Raw genomic sequence first — 5868 nt, 5'->3', positions numbered from 1 at the left:
TGGAGGGGCGAGGTGATGAAATCTCTTCTTGTAGCAGACCCAAACTCTGATGGGTAGTGTTCACAGAAGGCCACTGCCAGGCAACGCAGCACTGGTACCACACGCGGGATGAGGCTTCAGGGCAGACCTAGCGCTACACGAGCCCCCTGCCGTCCTAGCGTCTTCATAGGATGGCTTGGATTGGAAAGGACCTGCATGCCCACCGAGTTCTTACCCCCAGCTGTGGGCAGGGCTGCTGCCCACCGGATCATTGTGCAGAGCCCCACGTAGCTTGGTCTGGAATGGATCCAGGGATGGGGTACCCACAGCTTCTCTGGCCAACTGTGCCACAGTCTCACCAATATCACAGTGAAAATTTTCCCCTGGCAACTAATATAACTCTTTTAGTTTAAAATCGTTCCCCCTTTTCCTGTCACTATCAGACCATGTAAAAAGTTGGTCTCCCCTCTGCTTACGAGCTGACTTTATGTAATGGAAAGTCACACTGAAGTCTCCCCTGTGCCTTCTCCAGGCTGAACAAGCCCAGTTCCATCAGCCTGTCTTCATAGAAGAGGTGCTCCAGCCCTCTCATTGTCCTTGTGTCCTCCTCTGGACTGTGTCCATCACTGGAGGATGACTTAGAAGCCTTCAGGTGCAGGCTGGGGCACTGCTGGACCTTGTGCTGGACACGGCTTGTCTTCAGCGCTAGCTCACAGTGCAGTCTTTTTAGTCCCATAGTCACAAGCAGAGCAGCTGTGCTCCCTCCATGTTTGGCCTAAATGAGGATAAATCAATACATTAACATAAAGCTTGCCATTATTAAGAGCTATTTTGTCTTAAAACTACACCAAACCGAACTGTGTGTAGTTACTAGTAGAAGCAGCAGCAGCAGCTGAGCTTTCTGTCCTCAGCCTTGCCACCCTGCTTCCAGTTTCACTGCTCTGTTTTGCTGAGTTAGTCTTCTACCAATCTGGTGGTGTGAATCAGTTCACTGTGAGAACTTCAGCAGGGTAATTTAACATGAGCATAGGGCTACAGGCTGGAAAGTGAAGGTCTCCCTGACAATGGCCAGTAATATACATGTTTGTTAGCAGAGCTAGCTGAACTGAAGCCATGCAGTGCATATGGGGCAAGTTTTGAATGGGCAGCAACATTCAAGTCACAAGACTTCTGTTTGGAAATGAGAGCAAGCTTTTATTTTGTGTCATGGCAAGACAACACAGGGGAAAGGAGGAAAGGAAGCCTGGGAATCTCACCCCAACCTTATTTATTTTATTGATTAGTGGCTCTTGTGGGTTTATGCTGAGTCTTTATTTTTCCCTTTTCCTCTGTTCTTTCCCTCGTCTCTAAAGTTCTCTTTGTCTTGAAACTCTGGACCTTGTTTTGAATCCCTGCTCTGCCTCGAGCAGGAATTATGTTTGTCAGGGCACCCAAAGGAGGTCATTTAGCTTTGGTAGATTTCTGGGTGGAGGCTGAAACTGCTGTTGTTTAAGTTTTCAGAGAGAACCCCTAGATAAATGAATCCAGCTCTTTCAGCTGCTGCCAATTCCTGGCAGAAAGGTTACATAAACATACCCTAAACCTCAAGGGTATTATAAATAAATCTTATAAAATATTAAATTTTGTTAATCTCTGAATGAACCAAAACACTGCTAAACTGATTTAAATCCTTGGTAAGAAAAGAATTAACCAGGTGTCTTATAAAAGTCCTGACCTCTTTCTCAGCACACTGACATTTATTTCTGGTCATTCTGTACCCTCACTGTTCTCATTAAATTACTTCTTTTTTTTTTTTCTTTAAACAAAAACTTCACATATCATGAATAGTTAACAAAAAGCTTCTTCAAGTCTTGATTGTAGCACTAGTGGAACTGCTAGTGACAACAGTGGCTGGTTTAGGCAGAGATAAAGAAATGCTTTAACATGGCATTTCTGGGGGAAAAAAATGACAGAAAATACCAATCAGTTAAAACCAACAACTCTTACAGATATCTGTAGTACTTGTCAGCATATAAATGAGAGAAACCCTGAACTATCCCATGATAGCCAAGCAGAGCCTGAAATATGAGAGGCCTACTTGTATTCAGGTGCTTGTGCCCAAAAAGTCATCATACAGAAAAGAAAGGGAGAAGAGACCCACCTCAGGATATCCAACAGGATGGAGACTGAGGTACTGACGGGGAGATGGGAGACACCGGTATCCCTAACCTGTAACAATGAGAGAAGAAATAAGAATGGGGACCTGCGCTTGTATGGGCAAGGATATATTCCCGCCTCCTCTCATTTTCCTCTGCTGAATAATCCTGGATTCATTCCAATATGAGAGTTGAGGAAAAAATCTTCGTGGAGTAGCCATAGTATTTCCTGTCCAGTTGCATGCCACAGTGAACAGGCACATGGCAGTTATTTTTACCTGAACTACAAAAAATACTCAGCCAAAAATCCTTGTTTTAAGGGAGTATACTAACAAAACATGACTAACTGCAGTCGTTCCATTCCTGGCCACAGAATAATACATTCATGCATGTGGTAACAAGCAGTGAGCTACATTAAAACACACTTATCCCATTTTACATGGTTTACATAATAAAGTCTTTAATTGCAAAGTAGATAGAAAGTTTCAAAATGACGTTGCAGTGAAGGGGTTTCATCTTTGTTGCTGCTGCATGTGTTTATTTTTTGTGGTTTTGTCTGTAGATAAATGTGTTTATAAACTTTCATTTCTTTCTTATTACCATTTTGCACTCCCCAGTTTCAATCACAGATGAAAACTGCAAGAGGTTCTATACTAATGACACTGGAGAACAAAGGTCTCTAATTTATGAAGCATGAGAACCACTGTGTGCTTCCCTGGCTGTGTGCTGAAGGACTGAACTGACTGCCCTGAGTGAAAGCAAACAGCTCTTTTTTCCATGTCCACTGACACCTTTGCCAACTGTGGGCACACTCCACTGCACTCAGCAGGAATTGCTGCCCACCTGGTATTCTCAAACCTCCTGCAGTTTTACGTGGGGTTCAGTTTTACTCCCATAGGTAGATCTCTCAATGAACTTCAGATATGCCGTCAAGCATATTTATGGATGTTAACTAGCTTTCAGTTATTTCTGATTCAGGCTGCAAAGCTGTGAGTGAAGCAGCGGGTATTCAGGTCATGCAACTTCTGTTGCACGATACCTTTCAATACCTATCTTTTCTTAGGATAGTCTCTTATCTCTTTTTAGCCAGTGGAGCAAAACAGGACTTTTGCAGAGAGTAACTCAGAATAAGGATATGGTATCACACACAGATCATTCTAATTAACCTCAGACTCTCTTCTAATTGCGGGTTACTAATCCTCTCTGAACCTCTCCAGAGCTGTACCACAATCTCTGAGCATACAGGCAGAAGCAGAACTTGGAGCCAAATTTTCAAGGGCTTAGCACATAGCTGCTCGGCTTCCACTTTGACATCAAAATGAGGATTTCAGAACTGAGAAGGCATTGCTGTTTATCTAAGGCATTCCTTTGAAAACCCAGCTCTCTGTGGGGACAATGCACTCTCTTCAGAATTTTGGCTCTGGTTTTTCAAGAGCCACCCTGAAAACTCAGTATTGTCATGAGAGATGACTTATCTGTCTGCCCTTGCGCAGAAGCGCAGGCCTACGCAAACACAACTTGGTTCCATGTTGTTGCCTGGGGTGATATCAGATGCAAATACAGGGAGTATTTGAATGGAATTCACAAAGTGTATGCTTTTAAGATAAAGCAGAGCCAAGTCCTGCTGCTGCTGCTTTGGATGCAAATGTATTTGTAATGAACTCTGGTTTTGTACGTGTCCCTTATCTTGCACCTGTTATCATCTTTGTTGTAAAAAGCTTACAGGTAAGCTTGCCAAATGATACGCCCCATCTGTGCTACCTGGATAAACACTGTTAGCAAGAAACATGCAAACTGAAAAGCCACAAGTTCTTGATGGACAGGTACCAGTGCTGTTTCTCAAACTAGCAAGGACAAGGTCTTTGTGTTCCTTCAACAAGTTGCCAGCCTTTTCTTGTCTGAAATTCTTGTGAAGTTGTTGGGAGGGAGATGAGAAAGAAGAAGCTGGGAGCGTGCAAGCTGGTTTTTGGCATGCAGATGAAGTCAGTCCCAAACAGAAGAAGGATTTCAGTGGAATCTACAAAATGAATGTTTTTTAGCCAGTGCTAAGCTAGAGCTGTATTGGAGGCAGTTGTGTTTGTTGTGAATGTTTGTTTTGATCTTGCAACCTGAACTAGCAGTTGGATGGAGGGAAGGCGAATAATAGAAAACTGCATCACTGGGGCTTGTTCCTAAGAAGACTGGAAATAAATGACCCAGCAGGTGTGACATGGTGAAAGTCCTATGGCTTTCCAGTGAAGAAACAACAGTAGGGGAGAACAGTTTGTTCTGGGAGCTTATCATGTTCCACTGAGACCTCTACATTTTCCTGTGTTATTTCATTTTAGGAACTTGTGAGAACTACTGAGTAACTAATGTACAAGGCTGGTAGCTTGGGTTTTGAAGGCCTATCACTAAGTTCCTGTGGGCAACATTTGTACTCTCAGATGGTCACATCTGAGAGGGACTGACACTCTGGCCCCTGGACCAAGCCATTTTAACCGACTTGCATACTTAGTGCCCAAATCCCAAGGACTTTTGGATGTAGAGAACACATCACTACTGCATATTAGCAGGGACACAGGGAGGTATGAGATGTATCCCACCAAGGAAACATCCTTGGGCTTGTTGCCACCTTTGCTACCTGAGGCAAAAAGGATGAGACCAGCAGCACTTGGTGTGCCTGAGTACAGACCACTCCCTGCTCTGCTGCCTTGCACTCCCTGTGCAGGCATGCTGCTGCTTGCTGCTTTTGTGTTAGAGCAAGGTAGAGGGTAGAACTTGGCATCGTGAGCACCCTGTCCTAGACCTCCAGTCATAAGGGAGTTCACCTAATGCTATTTTCCAAAACAAAAGACACTAACAGGGCATATGTTCCTATTGCTGCCTACCACATAGGGTCTGTATGTGTAAGAACTGGGAAGGGCACCGCATGTTCTCACTGAGAGTAACCCATAACCTGATTTCTCTAGCAGAGTCCATGGTGACGGAAACTTGGCACTTGGATACCTCTGCAGTACCAAGACTCTTGTTGCTTAAAAAAAAAAATAGTGGCCTGAAGGGATCCCTCTCCATTATGGTCAAGGAACTTTAACCAGGCTCCAAACTCTTGCCAGCTGAACGTGCTGCCTGGCAGCTGAGCAAAACACTGCAGGTCTGCTGGCAGTTATACAGCATCCCAAGCACCCTTACTTCCTCCAAGGCTCTTGTACAGCTTGTACAAGGACTCAGAGAAAACTTTCCATTCAGAATGGGCATTCCTAGGTGGTGCAGGCCACCTTCTCACCACTGGGCAGTATGCCAGTCTCTGGGGAGGAGATAATGCTTTGGGACGCTCACATTTAACAAAGATCTAGCAGCAACATGTCCAAAAGCTACAGGTCTGCAAGGACGCAGAACTGCATCCATTTCACATTAACCTTTGGTCTCCAGTTCCCAGTGGCTCATTATATGGAACTGATCTCTCCTTCCTTATCCCAGCCCGCCATGGCACGTACCAGGCTGTCCCCATTTGAGCAGGCCGTGCAGTCAGCAGCTTGCAGGAGAATGCCTCAAACCCTGCTAGTTCCTCACTGAAAAGATAGTGCCTGCTGAGTGTTGCTGATAGCCACAGTTCTCTTCCTACCACAAGTGTCTTACACTGTGCAGTCTGTGGACAAGGGCCTTTTATGGCTGAGCAGGGAAAAAGAAGCCCCAGGAGCCTCAGAAATCTTTACAGGGGTGAGCAAACAGCACTTCAACTCTGTGCACCTCTTGTGTTTTCAAACAAAAGGCT

The sequence above is a fragment of the Meleagris gallopavo genome, chromosome 3, assembly GCF_905368555.1.
Source record: "Meleagris gallopavo chromosome 3, MGAL_WU_HG_1.1, whole genome shotgun sequence".
In the NCBI taxonomy this organism is placed as follows: Eukaryota; Metazoa; Chordata; class Aves; order Galliformes; family Phasianidae; genus Meleagris; species Meleagris gallopavo.
Note: the sequence above shows the minus strand (reverse complement) of the source record.